At 33.4% G+C, this 19,862-nt stretch overlaps 1 protein-coding gene across 3 annotated transcripts in view; it reads left to right on the top strand.

The window, feature by feature from the left end:
* Positions 1–19,862, top strand: part of LOC129743960 (ubiquitin-conjugating enzyme E2Q-like protein CG4502) — a 496,854-nt gene that overhangs the window by 463,756 nt on the left and 13,236 nt on the right. Inside the window, exons 1-2 of one of the 3 annotated variants that reach the window (XM_055736216.1) lie at positions 7,298–7,319; positions 7,531–8,560. The gene's annotated coding sequence lies outside the window, so the exon portion shown is untranslated. Of the gene's footprint in view, positions 1–7,297; positions 7,320–7,530; positions 8,561–19,862 lie in introns of those variants that run through there. The other 2 variants (XM_055736215.1, XM_055736214.1) reach the window with 2 other exon arrangements.

The raw sequence follows: 19,862 nt of genomic DNA, 5'->3' as shown, positions 1-19,862 counted from the left end.
CGTAACCTCATTTGTTCCATAGACGATATTGATTTAGAACAATACTTCAACCTATCTCTAATTTCATCAACTTTAATTTGCTTCATTTTCGCTCTCGTCAAAACAGTTTGAGATACTGCACTTCCCTTCAATGCATCACGTTTCACGCCTTGGTCAGAATCTGCGGTAGAACCATCTGAAGTCTCCATGTCGCACAGTGCAGCGTCCCATAGACAAAAATCAAAAATTCGAAATTTTTATTTCACCAAATCAAGTAGGCGGTGCTTTTCATATATGTTTGAAGTGTGCTGCATGTGTATAAGTTACTAGCTGATTTTACCCGGCCTTGCTCGGGATCGCATAAAATATAAATCAAAATGAGTCGTTTGACTTTTCAAAATTTTGGAAGCTTTATATTCGTCATAATTAAAAAAATTGGCGCATGTTTAGCCATGTAAAGTTTGTTAGTCTTTTTAAAGTTTTTTTTTGAGATTATTCACTGTGTTTATCGTTTCCATATTTAAGAAAAACTTATAGGTGTGAGGTTTGAATTTAAATGCATTCAAAATAATTTCCCTTGAATGCTTATTCATCCTATCACGAAAAACATTTTTTCCCCACCATTTTCAAGGAAGCTTGAATGGATTTGGCCTTATTTTTTTATCTTCAAATGATAATTTTTCTTATATCTTTCCTTCCCCTCATCTAATAAAAATTTCTTTTGGAGTTCATCCCTCTTTCAAAATGAGCGATTTCCCTGTACAATGGAATATTCAAGTTTCTGTGCTTAGAAATTTCTAAAAAGACTTCCGAATCTGAGTTTATGAGTACTTTTCCTTAAATGCTGAAAGTTCCACAAACAGTTTTTTGAAGTTATCAAAAACAAATCATCTCTAAACCTGAAGTTACCATTATAGTGATGAGAGAAAAGTTTTATTTAAATTAAATATCAATGTTTCAATTCTTGGGCTCAAACAACCCATTAATTTGGGTGAAGGGTGATCACTGTTAAAATTCTTAGATATCATGTGTTTGAATTCGCTGTACTAAACGGTTCTACCATAAGTTTTCTCAAAATTGGATGATAGAATTGAACACATTGATGACCAAAAATGATTCAAAAGTGACCAATTTAATTGAATTGTATAATTCTAAAAATTTCAGATTTGTTATATTTATTATCTTATCTATTTTCATCAACATATTTTTATATCTCATCTATTTTCTAATTCCCCGTTTAAGGGGGGAGAAGGGTCTAACGGGTAAAAAAAAACACCATTTTCACGTTTTTTTAGAGCTATCGTTCAAACAAATGTATTCAAATTTTTTGCATTATACAAAGCATTGTTAAATGAACATTTAGTATTTTTTTCGTAGAAAAATATTGAAAAATGAGCCGGTGACGGAGCACTTTCGAGGATGCTTTTTAAAAAACAGGATTTGCGGTGGACACTGTATCTCAGCACAGAATCATCTGAAGTCAAAAAATCAGAAAAAATATTTTTAATAGATGTTTTTCTAGACCCCAACGTTTTTATTTAACTTAAAAATATTTTTATGAAATTTTTGTGGCTGTTTGAAGTAAAAACTACGATTTTTCACTTAAAAATCCGCCATTTTTCACCTGTAAAATCTCCCCAAAGTAAAAAAATCAAAAAAGAAAATCGTTATGGTTTGGTATTTTATATGTACAAAATATGTTCCAAATTTGAAAAGAATCGGTGAAGTAGTTGACGATGTCCACTGACTTTAAAAATGTGCTTTCGAGAAAAACGCGTTTGAAGTTTCCGCTCTAGAATTTTTACAGTATTAGATAAGAGGAGATAAAAGCCTATAATTTCTACAGTTTTGCTTCGATTGACTTAAAAATTTGACACAACATCCTTAAAATGTTTTACAATAAAAATAAAAATCGATTTTTTGAAAGTGTTAGACCCTCTTTCCCCCTTAAATTCCCCGACGGTTATCAACGCGTTGAAATCGAAGCATTCAACTTATAGATCAGAATCTTATTATTTTTTCTTTCTTTGTGTGGGATTCCAAAAATATGTTAATTCTTAGATGCTAGAATTTATTAAAAAATGTTCATTCGTTTTTCAGCATTGATTCCTAATAGTTATTCAGCTGAAGAAGACAATTCATTGTTCACTGATCAGTTCACTGTACATTCTTGTAGTCTCTCAAATAGCCGTCAAAGGGCGGTAGAGAGCACTTTGAAAACCACTACAATTCAAGTTGATATATTTCTAACAGGTTTATTGTATTTTTTAATGCGAAATGTAGACTCATTATTTCATCCAAATATATCCACGTGCTTTGAACAGTAGAAGAACAAAAAAAAACCGCCAAAGTTTCCCCTTTCAAATCCTTAATGCTCAGCAAGCATTGATTTGCTGTTCAGTACACGTGAACTCTGAATGGTCGTTTCTAATGCCTGGCCCATGGAGATGGTGAAAAAAACCCCGCCAAAGGAAACGAAAATTTGTTAGCAAAATGTGTGCCATGACTTTTGGTTTGTGTGAATAAAACCGAAAGTTGTATGGGAGGGTACCTTTTCTTAGGTGGGAGGGGCTCATAACTATTACTAAAACCTTACCCTGGTTCAATTACATCTCTGTGCCAAATTTCAGGCTGATCGGTTCAGCGGTGTGGATTTCTATAAGGTGCATACAAACAAACAAACATATATAGTCCAACTCATCTTTATATATTAGATCACTTGGGAGCACTTATATGCCTGTATCAGGCTTATATTGACAGATAGTTTCAACGCAGCTCGTGCACAATATTTTTTCAGAAAAAAATACTCAATTTAACTAATTTTTCTCTAATCTGTTAGTGACTTTTAATCGGTTAACCGCAATGGAAACTGAAGAAGCAAGTTAGTAGAAGATATTAAAGGGGTTATCTCTGTGATTTATTTCCATATATAAAAATATGAAGGTGTAATTTATAAGCGTACTTTATATTTAAAGAAAATGGACATTCAAACTTCAATTGGACATTACAAAAATATATACCAAAATACCTCTATGATTTTTTCTCCAGTTATCGTTTATAGTATCCTTTAAAAGCTCCAAGTGGTTTCAGCTGCCCGAAATTGCCCGTTTTACAGATATTTACGTTTTTCTAGATGATGTTTTGACTGTTGAAAATCACGATTTTTCACTAGTCTTGTTTTAAAGGGTGGTACAGACTGGCCGTTCCAAGCAAAAAGGTTGATTATTCAGTTTTCTTTCACCTCAGATATTGGAAATGAAGGGCAAAAATACTGCATTGGAAGAAATATCTCAATTTGTGCAAAAATCGTCGTTAAACACGTGTTTTTCGTGGCATTTTTGGTAAATGGCGTTTAAGCTACTTTTGCGTTCACGAAAAACAATGTTTTCGGAAGAAATTTCTATTTTGATCTGAATGACATATTGTTCAGAAGGTAAAATAATTTTGTATGATTTTTTATGCATATATGTATATGAGTCACTTTTGTGAACATTGTTTTAACATATGCCATTCATGCCAATAATAGCTCACATCATTTCCAACAACTTTCTATATGACATGTATGAGTAAAAGTGCCAAAAAACATCAGTTTTGATTTTTGTCCCGGTATCCCATACATTCAACGCACTGTGTGTCGCCAGCAACTTTCCGGCCCCGTTTGCGCCGTTCTTTTACGGTCTGAAATCCCTCCTCGTCAACTGTACAATCGTTTGCACAATCAGCTTTGCTATTTTTCTGAACTAGCGCGGCGTCCAAAACTTCAGCTCCAGGTGAGTTCGGGGCTTTCACGATTGTTGTGGTTTTCGAACCTTCTGTCGATGCCACTGGAGGCTGCATCTCCTCCGTTTTCCCGGTTCCTTAGACGTACTTCGATTATTGCTTTCGCCTTTATTCCTGTTTTTCAAATCACGAGCCAACGAACGATAAATTGGTTCGGTTTGAACATTTGCCGTCACCATGCTGTAAGATGGTCCGCCATGCGGTTGTTACCGCCCATTAACACTGACACGCTTGGGACAATTGACTTTTAAATGCTCATTACTGCCACAAATGAAACATTTATTGATCAAACCATCATAGAAAATTCGAGCTTGAAAATTTCGGACGATGATATATGACGGTTTTTTATACAAGGCCCTCAAACTGTAGGGTTAAACGACGATTTTTTTTTCCTATAACATTTTTGCTTGAAAAAAAGGCAAGCGTAAAGAATAGTTAAACAAGTATGTGTTACTAAGAGTATTTCATTATTCGGATTTGAGTTCTTTTATATCAATGTGTATTGTTCATTCAAATCATTACTTTCGAAAATAAATGTTCTAAATGTTTCCAGTTTTTAAAGCTATAAAAATAAATGAAGGATCTTGAAGGCTTCATTTGAAAGAACAACTTTGGTTAAAATGTATGCAATATTAAGGAATAAATGTAGAAGAATAAGTTTGGGATTGAAATTAGATTTATTTTCAATTCTTGTCAACTCGCTATTTTCAGATATTAGTTTTGATCTTTGATTTTTAAGTATCTACAATATAAATAGCCGCAGTCCGTGGCGTAGAGGATAGCCTTCAAGTCTACTAGGCCAGCGGGTATGAGATCGAATCCCGGTCACGCATACATATTTAGTACACTTTCTGTGGGTAGGTGGAGTTAGCATTTGTAAGATGCTAGCCGTCATATCCTCGAAAGATGTACGCTTAGAGTTAAGAAAAGGAATCTCTTCGAGGAAACATCAAGTTTCATTGAGATCCTGTAGATATGTGTTTGTATTCGTTTATATAAAAAAAAATGTTAAACACCATTATTGAAATATATTTCCAGCTGAATTTTCCTGAACCTGAAGATTATGTTATTTTATAAAAAAAAATGACATTTAGAATTCATTTCATTATTAAAATTCTGTGAGAAAAAATTTAAATTTAAATTAAAAATTTTCAAAGAACGCAATCTTGAAAATAAAATCAGATCTTTTTGGTTTTCACCTGTATTTTTATGTTTTTGGGAAATTTTGAATTATAATTCCGAATATAATTCTGCATTTTGAACCTGAAAAATTTTGAATGCCTAATTTGAAATCAATTTTTGAATCTAAATTCTAGACAAAACTTCCCAATATCCCAATTAAGAGCATTTTATAACAGAATTCTAAACCAGAAATCTCTTATTTGAATTTTGAATCTTTGATTTAATACATGAATTCTTTCAATATTTTCCTCAATTGTTTATTCGTAATTCAACTAGCGAATCTATGTGAAAATGTCGTACGATGAAACTTTGATAATTCAATTCTGGATCACCATTATAAGCTGTTTTAAGTTTCCAAATTCTGCATATGATTAGGAGTTTAAATTTCATATAATCCAAATCTTAAAATGGTTTGTAATTTTAAATTTTTTTTAATATTCCGGAATGATGAATTTCAAACAAATGATTCTTATTTCAGTTTCAAATGCAAAACCAAAATTCTAATCAGGATTTTGTCCCAACGATGAACCGAACTAATAAGTAAGAATAATAAGCTGGATACAGATTCTACAATCCGATCACAGGCCACAAGTTTTGATTTATAAAATTTTAAACCGAACATCGGAAATGACTCGAACCTAAGCTTACCATGGTATCTGCAGATATTATCCGTACTAATCCAGGCAGGGCAAATCTGGGCTATTATAAGTTAAAACCTTGCTAAATCCAGGTATTTGATTTCAAAGTTTACAACCCAATATCTGGGCAATACCCAGGAAAATTTGGAAATTTTTAAATAAAAAGCAAGAAATAGATACTTATAAAACTCGGAAAATAGATTTTTTATAATAACACAACACACAGTTTATTTTAATGAAATTTGTTCAAAAAATTGTTTTGGAAGCAAAGTACATAATTACAAAGCAAAGTTACATAATCACGCAATTTAAATGTTTCTTGATTTTGCAAATAAAGCGAAAAGATTCGGTAAAATCCAGGTAATCTGGCAACTGTTTATAAGTTGAGTAAATTTATCTTATTAAAAATTTTATATTTAGGACTAAGTTCTGTTAATTTTGTGCACCAACTTATTTCATTAATTACATTTGATAGCGTTAAGGTTAAGGCTTTCAATGGTTATCAACAATTGATAAATGTTTTGGAAACCTGGAGTAGAATTGTGGACCAGGGATAAGATTTCGAAGTTTTGGTCTTAATTCTAAGTCGAGACTGTTACTTTTGATTCACTATAATCGTTCATCAATATTTAACTAAGAATTTGAAATTTTGATTTAGGAGCAGAACATTTTGCTTGACATTTTTGAACCCTCATGGGGGAGGGTTTAATCACTCAAAAATTTCACTCTCTGGAGCCACTTAAAATCTTCTAAACTGTCCTGGTACAAGTACATATATTTTTTAATTCGAACAGGTCAATGCCTTATAAGATATTTTGCACAATTGAAATCTCATCCAACTTACTCTCGTTCAAAGCTTTGACGATTGCACTCTCTGGAGCCACTTGAAATCTTCTGAATATTCTTGATGAATTTAAGTTACCACTTATTTAATATCTCGAGCTAGCTAATTCTGAGCTGGATATTTAACACCATTGAAATCTCTCAAACTTATCGAAAAATAGTATTTATTTTGTTCTCAGTGTCACCGGCCACAATTTGAATAAATAGGTGCGTTAACACTTCTTTCAAAGTACATTCATAATTTCACTTTTATAACTCTTATAGTGGTTTTAAACGTTGCTCTCGGGTGAAGTTAGTTGATGACGGCAGGTGATGTTGATGGTTGGCGGCGGTGATTGATGAGGGTGATTGGTGGTGGCGGCTGGTGGTGGCGGTCGGAGGAGGCGGTCGGCGGAGGCGGTGTTAGTGGCGGAAACGAAATAAATTTAAACGGAATTGATCAAATTTTGAATAGCAATCTGTGGGGTGGCTGTTGCCTATTCAAAACAGGCGAATAAATGATTTCACAAATAAGATCTCTTGAAAACGAGGATGTCTTGGATGGATGGATGGATGTTCTTGTGTATGCTTCCACATTAGAAAATTAATTGATTGATTAACGAAGCGCACTAAATTTTAAAAGAACAGTTAAAAAAAACCAATAACCTTGAAGTATTTCTATGAATCTGATTCACAATAGTGTGTTCGCTGATTGACTGAATCAGCTGGATGTAGTAAATATAGTTATGGGTAAAAGTTAAGTAAGATAACTGTAGGTATGTCGGTACGGACATAAAAAGAAGGCTGTGGCATTTATGTTGTTACAGGCAGTGACAAGTAAATATTTTTATTGAATATTAACCAAAGCATCGACTCAAAAAAATTCAAAAAAACGTTGCAAAGCATCAGACGTCAAACGTAGGATAAATCGAATTGAAGAAAAAATAAACGTTTCTACGCACAAACGAATAAATTATGGCTACAACCATAAAAATAACATCACAACTAGCTGGAAAAACATTTCAGCAGTTACCATAACATGATTTCAACAACTTATAAATAATTCATGACCCGACTTGAACCAAAGAAATCTCAATGTTTTTCGTTTTTCCATTTTTTTTTTTTTCAGAACGTTTCACCAAAAACCACCAAGCTACTAACAACCTCGGCTGGAAACTTTTGAACCTCTTTTTCTGTTTCTGATTCGGTTTCAACAGAACCGAATCTCACCGGAAACGCGGAATCAAACGGAAATCTGTAAGAAAGGAGTAAAAACTTTACACTCCATTGAAAGCCCAGACGCCAAAGGAAAAAAACCGTTACACATAATCAAACGACAAAAAGTTTCCGATGATGCTTTTTTGTATTTACAGCAGCTCACATCAACTGTAGCTGAGTGCAAAAAGAAAGCATTTGGGTTTTTTTAGCCTTTGCCAGAATCCGGCAAGGAGTAAATCTGCTCTGCATTATAAAAATCTACTAAACCAGTAGTAAGTGCTTTTTTCTGGAAGAGTTTAAGCTCGGTTGGTGGTGATGTAGGAAAAAAACGAACAGACCCTGAAACTTCCAATCAGCGCACAAAGTTCTGTGGACTGCCGGTAGGAAGTTCCGAAGAAAAGAGTGAAAAAAACTCCAAAGGTACGAGAAGAGCGAAAAATTCAAGCTGACAATTGATCCCAACAAATCCGGTGGAAAAAAAAAGTTTCTGCCACACGTTTGAAACCGGAAGCCAGCGTACAAATAGCAGGAAGCAATAGGGTGGGGCGTTTTGCCTCCCGCAATCTTCAAAAGCGCCACGGGGGTGAAAATCTAAGATAATCTCGACAGAGTTCGACTGTCCCTCCGGTTTGAATGACGCTGCTGCTGTGTTTGGGGGGAAATAAATTGATTTTTCCTTCGCACACAAGTTCCCATCGTGACTTTGGCTTTCGGAACTGCTCGACATACTTACTACATACTACATGAGTTTGCCCCCGGCGGGAGTCCGCTCTCTGGAAGTGCCAACATCTTATGCTAGCACCCGTCAGGACCGAAAGGACTTTCGTCATCATTAGGAGTGGCAAAAAAAATCGAACAACTTTTTCCCGCCTCTCGGAATCGCCCTTGAGCACGTGCCGTCACTACTGGTAAGGAGCTTTCTATTTCGATTAACCGTATGGGTAAGTTTTGCTTCTTTAATTCTCTTAGGGGAGGAAATGGTACCAAAGAATATAGCATGGATTAAATTTATATTAATTAATAGTTTTTGGGCACTGGCTTTTGGAATATCTTTAAAGAACTCATATACCATCCATTTCTTTCGAGCTTAAAAAATTTAAAAGACAAATAGATGAGTGTTGTGTTGGGTTAAAAATAAAAGACGGACAATGTCTAGACATGGTTTTCAGTAGAAAACTCATGCAGTTTTCATCTTTTAATATTTTTTCTGAAAATTTAAGCCACTGCAATGACATCTTTCTTCCTCAAAACAGTATCATTTATAATATGGCTTTCGTTTGAAAGCGGTACAAATGTTTTTTTTTTTAAATTGACTTATTTTGATGAAATGGTGAAAAAATATCATAGTTTTCGCTCGCATACTGGATTCCTCATTACATGATTACAATTTCTATAACTTGTCTGCATCACATTGAACAAAAATGTATCATAATTGATCTACTGCTGATTTTTCAATAATTTTTCGAAGTTGAACTACATATATTTAAAACCGTTCTCACATACCCCAGTTTTAAGGTGCGTTTTGAAATAGAGAAAATTATTAAATTTGGAATTGTTATAGGAATATTTCACTGTGATTATTAGCTTGCAGGAAAATAATTATTCATAAAAAAAATCGGAAATTTATCAAAAAAGATCACAAAAGAAATCCTGAATATGGTGTCTGAAACTCAGAAGCAAATTTCATTTCTGGTTTTAATCTTAATCTGATCCTGGGTAAAATTTCATAAATTTAATTTGAACATCAACTGCTTGGTGGGGAGGGGGGTGTAGTCAGTGGCTATTTGTAAGAATAGTTAAATTTACATAATTTACATAATGGCTTTGATATTATGCTGATTTTAATAAATCTTGTTTAAAGGCGGGATTGGTTTTTAGTGGGTTGATTTTTTTTTTGTCTTTATTTAAGAGGTTTTCAGCCACAGGCTGGTTCACCTCTGGGGTTGATTAAATTAAATTTTAGATATTTTCATTATGCAAAAAATTAAAACTGGCATGCATTTATGTTGCCTGTTCAACTTGCTTTAAATATATAATTTGTAAACTTTTAAATGAGGTGTTCGATTTGTTTTTTTTTTGCGATAACATTTAAATAAATTTCAAATTTAATCTTCATGATATACTTCTATTGAAAGTCTCGAATTTGACAAAAAGCATTTCTAAAACCCCATTATTTTTGTTAAAAAAAGACAATCAAACTTACTAAACAATTTCAATAAAGATTATGTGTTTTAAATTTTTGATTAACAATTTACATGTTTTTACATTTTTTAACATGACAATCAACCAAAGAAAAAAAAAATAAAACTATTCCAAAAAAGAAATTGATTATAAAATATTAAGGATTCATAAATTCAAGTTAAAACGTTGAAACTCTAGAGCTTCTTGCAACAATAATTTTATTGTGAGTATTACAACTATTGTGATCATTTAAAGTTCACAGAGTCAAAAAGGGATAGTTAGTATTAAATATTATCGATGCTTAACGTCATTAAATTAGTGCTTAGGCGATTCATATTTAAATTAAGTTCCAGAGTTCTAAATACTAAAGAGCAACTATCTCGTAATCATTCGAATGTTTTCTTGCAAACGTGGTAATTACTCTACAGATCTTGGAGTGATTTTTGTGTAGCTCAGCTAGGTTTTAAAGTTATTGATATAAAAGATTTTTATTTAAAACCTTTGTTGAAGACTGCAAACATCATTACGATTTCAAATTTCTTTGAAATATCATCAAATTCCTGGATTTTCGTAGAACTGGAAAAGTCCAAAAGAAGTTTATGTAAATTTTATCAGTGGTCAAAATTATTCATAATCATCGAAAAAAATTACTACTAATTCAAAACATTTATTTTCCATATCTTCGTAACGTATAAATTCTTTGTTGCATTTTTTTTATTATTCGAAACGATTTTTTCCCGAAAGCTGATAACCAGCCACTGTAGGGGCATAACGAGAACCCCTTCCTGGGGCAGTATAAGCACCTTTAAACGGGACACGATAAGGGTTTTCTGCCCTATAATCTAGCAGCGTATTCAACTCGATGAAGTTAACTGAAGAATAGAGCTACAGCTTGACTTGTTTCAACTGGCGATTTGGTCTATTTGTAAGGTGTCGGAAAGGTTAACCATCTCGACCAGAGTTCAATTCCTGGTCGAGATGGTTTTTTGTCAAATACCATTCATGATTGATTTTTTTATTGTTGCATTATACGGCGTAGCATCATCCGCCAAACACTAGAAATATAAAGTATGAGCGTGTGTGAATTGTTTGAATTCTACAAACAAACCTGCATTATTTTGTTATTGCTTTGTTTGATGGATTTACGCCTCACCGTTTAGTGCAAAATACATCGATCATGAATGGTAAATGGAAAGAAAATCACCACGACCAGGAATCGAATTCAAATCTTTTGATTACCTCTCCGACACCTTACTAATAGGCCAAATCGCCAGATGAAACAAGTCAAGCTGTAGCTCTATTATTCAATTGACTTTGTGGTAAGTAGTGACTATTAGCTATAAGAAAACTATGGCCTTCTATATAAACAATCTCGGACGAAATCACAAAGATGGACCACGATGCATGGTTGAAATGACAGTGGAAGGAACGACGTTAACAGAATGTTGAGTGTCAGGTGCCGCGCGGCGGGAGTTTGTGATCTGTGCTGAAATGCGGAGTGAATACCGTCAACTGGGGCAACATGCAACAATTTTCAACTTCAATCGCTTCTAAAAAACTTATGTTTACAGTTAATCCTACCCCTTAAGCATCAACAGTTGTAAGGATGATGGGACATCAAATTGACGTTGTTAGAAAAATTATTGATTTCTTTAGTTATTTTTAATTTTCTATAAACATACGATTTTCACCCTCCTTAGAAAATGGGTTAACGTGCAACAAACTTTGTTTTTAATGAAAAATCTGATGAACACGTGTGAAAATTTATAGTTTTTAATATACTTGCGATGCATTGAAGACCATTACACATTGTAACACCCATTGCAGTAGTTTTTTGGTCTATGAAAACTAATTCTCATATTTTTTTTCTGAAACTAAGGATGCTGCATACATTTAGGGGTTAAATAATACTACGAACAAATCTAGAGTTTGTTTTGATTAGGTCGTATAAACCAATATAAACAAAATTGAATTATTAGCTGCAAACGATTGACAAACATGTCTTTTATCTTTGTTAGAAAATTGGTTTCATTTCATTATTAAATAACATTTACACAATTATTTGAATTTAGGACGAATAATAACTTTCTCATTTTTTAGTGTAATTTGGTTTTTGCGTCATTTTGCACTACCGTGTATTTGCCGTGATGCAAAAGGTCGCTAAAAACAATTCGGCAGATTGATTCTTACGACGTAATGCTTCGTCGCGACAAATTCTGTGCCAAGTGATCAAAGTGATGAAAATTCGCGTAAATATGAAAGAAAACTGTGTCCAGAAGTGATCATTATTGTTCTTATAGAGTACCATTAGCTCCACTTTTCACTGTGTCATTACAGAGGTAAACAAAATAATCAAAAGCTAAGGATGCTTTTTCATACTCCTCGAACGACCAGTAGGGCTTATGGTAGTGGTCAGATTTGTCCGGGTGGACTTCCGAAGGCCACAGTCCCACCGTGAAATATTTACAAAAGTAATCGATCAATGATTTCCGCTTACTAACTGGATTGGATTATTAATGAAAACCTTTCTTCAATCAACTTCGAATGAATAAGTGAAGATTTCGGCCAATCCAGTCAGTTTTGCTACTAAAATTATCGATTGATCAAAAGGACGTTTGCGCCTAAGGAGAAATGCAAAATGTCGTAAGTACATCTTCATTGATAAGCACTGAATTAATGCAAATTTCAAGTACATCATCATGTTCTGCGTTCCGTTTGACATTAAATTTCGCATTTGCAGGCGAATTTGACCAGTAATCATAAAATAAGAATTAAAAAGATGTTTCAGAACTTAAACATAGATTTTCTCAAAACATGCCAAGTGGTTCTTACGACCTAATCAAAACAAACTCTAGAAATCTTCAAGCTGAAATCATAAAAATAAATGTTTGGATGAATGAAATTTCAATATTTTAAAACTCGAGATGCTAAACATTCATATTCCAGCACATGGAAACAAGATTTACAATGTGTTTCTTTGATATGCACTTTGTTACATTTTACCCCAGACACCTAACTGAATTTTAAAAGTATTTATTTAAAAACATGAAGTGATTGTTCGAAAAATATTTTTACACCAACAGTGTTAGTATAGCATGAGGAAACCAGTAAAAAGTTTGTAGGTAATATTCTCAAGCCAATCCGTCATGCTGAGTAAAGTTTTTTACGGCATCGAAAAATGCAAAAATTTGTACATTTATTGCTCGATTTTTGAAATTTTATATGAAAATAAAAAACTTAAAAAAACTAGCTTAAGATGCGAAAAATTTTATCATCATCATTTTGTAATCATTAAAAGATTACTTTATTACAATACATTAAATTATTAATTGATTCAGTGTGGTGTTATATAAATGTTGCAACCAACTCCGCTGTTGCGTGATGCCCCGTTTGACGGTAGGGGGAAGTGTTCCTAAATGCGCATATTGGGTAATATGCGCATACAGCCGATTGACGATATGACTGGAGATTCATCATATCTAATTAGTGCAGTTTGAGGGTAATATGCTTTTAAAACATGGCATGAAGAAATTAAACTGTTATATAAAGTCGAAAAAATTTAAAAATTCAAACAAGATTTTTGTCAGTTTTGTTATAATATATTGAACTTTAATTATCGTGCGTACAGATTCTGTGAACAAAAATTTTAATGGGTTTTCTTTCTTATTTATTTGGAAATCGTAAATTGAACAAATTGAAGCTTTTTGCAAAGTTGTAAATGATAAGATATTGGAATAAGAGACAGGTTCTGAATGCCCATATCCAGGCAGGTTAAATGTCTATATCAAGAAAAATAGATTAGTCCTATAATTTTTTCACTTTTTATAATTGGAACATTAAATCTATGCTCAAATCACCATCTTACAGCGAAAAAAGAAGAACTTCATACTGTTCCGATAAAAATACGATATGAACAAAATATTACCATGAAATATGGCCATATGGCATACCTAACTATGGTTCATGCAAAAATACTAGTGATGTAAAAAATTTCACCAAAATTTCAGCCTTGACGTATGCTTGACATCCGTTTCTACCACTTTCAATTAAATATTATCAAAATATTGCAAGTGTTAATGAAATATAGCTAAAAACATAAATATGCGCATTTAGCCCGCCAGTTTCGGAAATCGGCTATTTTGACTTCTTTTATTATAAAATTATTTTCATAAAAACTGTAAGAGATTTTAACAGAAAAATTGCTCTAACGTATATAAAACAGATGTCCGCTCATGTGTATATAGTTTTCAGACTTCTATCTCTTGGAATATGGGAGAAAATAAGTGCTTTCCTTAATATGCGCATATAGCCCGCCTCTCCCCTACTTGGTGTCCGAGTGGAATACTATGTGTGAATGGAGGGTACCACAGACTTCATCGAGTTGAATTTGCTGCTAGATTCCCCGGCAGAAAACGCTCATCGTGCCCCGATTAATGGTGCTTATACTGCCCCAGGGAGGGGTTCTTGTTATGCCCCTACAGTGGCTGGTTTTCAGCTTTCGGAAAAAATTTTAAAATGCATTTTTAAACGTTATTATCTACTTTTTCAAGGTTCAGCCAATTAGGAAATAGCCTATTTTAGTGTTCGAACACGAAACAATGATGTAATTCACATATTATAGCTGTTCTCTATGGTTAAATAAGCGTTTTCCTTAAGGTGGCCATTATGCCCTTATCTCCTCTAATTAGGCCAAATTGAAAAAAAAAAACAAAATTGCGTTTTACATGAGTTTGATTAATTTACAGATTTTACATTAAAAATTTGGGTCAGTCGACGAAGTTCACGATTTGTTTAAAATTTTGTAAACAAGTGTAATCTGTAGTATGGTATTTTCAATGCCTAGTATTATCAATAATGGGAATATTGCTTGGTCAGGTCATATACTAGCCCATCAACTTTTCGTTCAAATATCATAGTAAAGCATAGTCATTGCCAATAATAGATGTTTCCAATTCCTGTATTTGGGAACACAACAAAGTAGTTAAAAAATCAAATATAAAAATGTTTCATATTGTTGTTATATCGGGAGTTAAAAACGTACGAGAAAGTGGAAGCTATGTTGTGTAGAAATAATTGCCATATTCTTGATTTTTGTATTTTCTTATCACTTGACATAATATTGTAATAATAAATATCTTTAATCATTTAATTTGAAATGAGCTTCAAATAAAAAAAATGAAGGCAAACGGAGAGTGCTGAACACCAACTTCATAATATATCAAGCCGTTAAAATTTATAAAAATAATTAAGATTTGAAATTTTCCGCAAAACAATAAGTATTCAACTTTTTTTTTATGACGAGTCAGAAAATAAGAAATAATTTGTTATTTATATATGCTATAATCCTACTCGTTGAGAAATTTCTAGCAAAAATCAAAAATTCTCATAAACTCATTTTATTACAAAAACAGATCAAATAAAAAATTATAAATATAATGAACATTACATGTATAAAGATATTTTTTTCACAATTTGTTTACTTGAAACGGCCCGTAGCTATAAGTTTTAAGGAGCCAAACTCATAAAGATAAATATATACCTAACTACTTATTCTCATAACAGGTAATATTACATTAAAAATATGATACGTATACCGTATCCGTTTTCTACACTTACTCAGTTTTGCACTTACCATACAAAAACGAACCTTAATCGTCGTCAGTGTATTGTTATCTCACTCACACGCTCATTCGCAACATTTACAGAATATGTCCACTAGCCACTTTCAGTTCAAATCAAAATTGGTCCACTACTGATTTTTTGAAGTTGAACTAGGATGAAAAATTACCCACACTTATCTCAGTGTAGCTTACATTACATTTTTTAAATATTTTTCTTGAAAAGCCGATAAAATTTCAAAGCGTTTTGATGAGCTTTTTCATTATTGCTGTTGAAAAATGACCGAGTTATGTAACTTTGAAAAACGATTTTATTAATCTTACCAAATCTAACTCGAAAAATAAATATTTAAAAAATCGGAAAATTCATATGTTCTCAAGATGTGAAAATAAACTAGATTTCAAATTTAAGGGACGTTTTGAAGACCCCCGGCGCAAACCCGTCAGATAATAAAAATCCCAAAAAAGTTGAAAGTTTTGATTATTACCTGATTAACTTGTTATAAGCGTTCTTAGAAAATCTATGTAAGCTGTATATAGATCTGAAATCAGTTTTCATAACATATTTCTGCAACTCCGCACTAAAATGTTTGTTTTTCGTCACATAGTTTGGTTTTGAGAAGGCCTGATTTTTCTTCCAAAAAAAAAACAATGTCGAAAATTAGTATGGGAGAGTGGGGAATCATGGGCCACTTTTTTTCGTTGTTCCATAACATCTTTATTATAAAAGATTAAATGAAAATAAAAAATGGTATGGTTTTCTGCATTTTCAAGGTATCATAAGGCATTTTTTATAATTTTTAATAAGTTATTTTCCCCAAATTCTGACTGTTTGAAAAATGCAATATTTTTTGGATTTTGAAAAATGATGGGGAATCGTGGGCCACCAAATCCAAATTGACCAAATAACATGCAAAGCTTATGAGTTGACCCAAAACTGTGACTTCCTTATTCATTTCGTTATTTAAAGCAATTTCAGATGATGAAATAAAAAAGAGAGCTGTGTATGATCGCATAGATTCCAAAACCTGGCTCGCGAACGTTTTGGCAAAATTTCTTATATAGGATGGACAAAATATTTTTCATAACCCTTCATTTGGCATAAGAACACCTTACAGATAGGAAAAACGTATTTTAAGTTCTAAATGTGTATAAAAACATAAAAATATAGGTGATCAAGATGTGTGGCCCACGATTCCCCACAAGCTATGATTTGCAAATTGGTTGCGTTTGTGTGACTTATTGATGTTTCATCAAAAATTCCTTTTCCACGTGAAAGATCATGACAAAACTAAGATCCTAAGCGTATGAGCATATTTTTTTTATGCATTTAAGGTTCCCCATCGATGAAATTAGCGGGTGTTTTTTTAATTATGTAAGTAAATTTTTCTAACTTTTTTTAGCTTGATAAATAAAAAAAGCATATGATGCATATTTCAGTCAACAACATATAGAAATATATGCTCACGCAAAGCGACGACGTTGACAGTTGGTTTGAGATTTTTATCTCTACACACATCTGAGATATTAAAAGTGGCCCACGTTTCCCCATGGCTCACGATACCCCACTCTCCCCTACCTTTTGAAACAGTTCTTAAAACTATTTTAGAAGGAAAAAAACTTTTTTTTTTTTAAGTTGAAAAACTAGACTGAGGGTATTTGGCGGCATAGCAACACATTGGTATGTGTGTGTATGGATTGAACCCACACTTGGTCACCCCACACGAGCGTGTACGCGAGTCAGTCAGTCAGTCAGCGAGTGCGAACGGATGAGCGAGCTAAGCACGACAGCGCGTAGTTGTCCCGGCCAGACACGGTCAAGTGATCCGGTGGTTCCACTACGGAAGGCTAAACCGGTCTGCACATTTGGCGACCGTGGCAGGTATTTGCCAATCAAATTGTGTTTTGTTACAAAGTTTGGAAAAAAAATCGAGCCGAATAAAAACAAACATCGACAAAGTTACACACGCTTAGAAAATTCTACCAAAAGTTGAAAAAAATTAAGGAGTTTTGATATTTAAAGTCCAAAAGTGAATCAGACTTTATTTCAAATGTGATGAAATGCTGTTCAAAAAAGAAAATATAAAGAAAAATAAATGAAAAACAGGTAAATTCTTTAAAATGAAATCATCAGCTAGCGTATTCGGAAGACTGTTTGGTGATATAATAATATTCAAGCGAGTTGAGAGGACAGCTTAAAAGAAATTGAAAAAACACCAATAAGCGAGTTGAGAGGACAGCTTGGTGATCAAGCGGGTTGAGAGGACAGCTTGATAGAAATTGAATAACACCAATAAGCGAGTTGAGAGGACAGCTTGGTGGTCAAGCGGGTTGAGAGGACAGCTTGATAGAAATTGAATAACACCAATAAGCGAGTTGAGAGGACAGCTTGGTGATCAAGCGGGTTGAGAGGACAGCTTGATAGAAATTGAATAACACCAATAAGCGAGTTGAGAGGACAGCTTGGTGGTCAAGCGGGTTGAGAGGACAGCTTGATAGAAATTGGAAAAAAACACCAATAAGCGAGTTGAGAGGACAGCTTGGTGATCAAGCGCGTTGAGAGGACAGCTTGACAGAAATTGGAGAAAAAACACCAACAGCTTAATAGAAATTGAAAAACACTAATAAGCGAGTTGAGAGGACAGCTTGAAATAAATGAAAAAAACGAAAGTAGTTGAGATGACGCTAATCAAGCAGATTGAGAGGAAAGCTCAATATTTATTTTTAAAAAATCATTGAATTGAGGGGACAGTTTATAGAGATGGAAAACTCAAGTGTGATGTGAGGACTGCTTGAAAGAAATTACTTTTGAAAGTCTATGGATTTTATTGAAGTGAAGGACAGCTTTCAAAAAGTTATTGAAAGATCACGATAAAACAAGAAAAAATTGGTGAAAATAAAATATTAAGTTATGGAGAGAAATAACTTTGAAAAAAAAACATGATATCATGTAGAGTGGTAGAAATTTATCATTAAAATCAATAAGAGTCACAAACTACGAAGCAACGGTATCACTCAGTTTTTTCCGAAGCAATGCCTACGGAAATAATGAGAAATAAAGTTGCGTAAATACAGGTGTATCCAAAATAAGTCCGTTACCCTAGTAGTTAAAATGTTTCATTTTAACCAAGTAGACTGAATGGCCAGAAACTTTGGCAATTAGTGTTGACATGACAGTTTGAGATAAGAAAGAATATGGAGCGTATCAAGATAAGAATACTTTGCAAAAATAATTTTAAATATTAAGTGAATTGAGAGAAAAACCTTAAATCTGGAAGCGGATATGGATAAAAGGACAAAAACAGATGTGAAAAGGAAGCTGCAACATTGTGTCGGATTCATGTCAAACGAATCGTTAGAAAATCTTGATATAGGAATACATCATAAGGTGAATCCGATAGAACAATTCGAAATTTTATAGTGAATTTAATATGATTTGAACCGCTTTAACGATTAGATAGAACACTTCAAGCAGTTTTAAACTTAAAAAGAAGAGAAGAAACCGCTAACCGCAGAAACATGGATGAGCTTGGTCTATACTCTAAAAGCCCAAACATAGCGAGTTAAGAATGTCTCTTGAAATGAAAAAATACGAATCAATCTAAACATTTTATTTGTATACAATAGAAGGGGCTAAAAGGGCAGCTTGTTGAAAATTAACTTACTGATATTTGAATTTATAAATACAATATGCTTGGAGAGCGAGCAATTGTACTTTGCAAGAACGAGATCAAAATTTCCTGAAACGGCGTATTTTATCTAAAATAAATTGCATAGGAAAAATATGTCACGATAGCAACAAAAGCTTCCCAATATTTGTTGATTTTTTCCCTCATAAAGATGAACGAATCCGTGTATTAAACAAACTAAAAGATTGTTGTATTAGAACTAAACAATACAACAATTATCGAGCGACAAGGTTTAAGATCATTATGATCCAATTGGCGTGTGATCCTAGATTATGCTTGCAAAATTTTCTTGTGCTTAGATTCTTTTATGGTCAAGCTTGTTGCATATCAAACGACAAATATTTTAGCTATCAGGGTTTTTTTTTTTAATTTGTTTGGGATAGGAAGGGTATGTGTGTATGGATTGAACCCACACTTGGTCACCCCACACGAGCGTGTACGCGAGTCAGTCAGTCAGTCAGCGAGTGCGAACGGATGAGCGAGCTAAGCACGACAGCGCGTAGTTGTCCCGGCCAGACACGGTCAAGTGATCCGGTGGTTCCACTACGGAAGGCTAAACCGGTCTGCACAGTATGCAACTCGTTTTTTTCAGCACACGAAGTAATTTTCAACTTGGCTAGCTTTATTTACTGGATAAATTTACGACTCATGCTGAAAAAATCCACTATTTTCAACTTGTTGCATAAATAACTATTTGTAATATCGTCATCATTAGTTCGTACACAGCAGATAACCAATTTTTTCGTTAATCTCCA

The sequence above is a fragment of the Uranotaenia lowii genome, chromosome 2, assembly GCF_029784155.1.
Source record: "Uranotaenia lowii strain MFRU-FL chromosome 2, ASM2978415v1, whole genome shotgun sequence".
In the NCBI taxonomy this organism is placed as follows: Eukaryota; Metazoa; Arthropoda; class Insecta; order Diptera; family Culicidae; genus Uranotaenia; species Uranotaenia lowii.
This window is presented reverse-complemented; position numbering and strand designations above follow the sequence as displayed.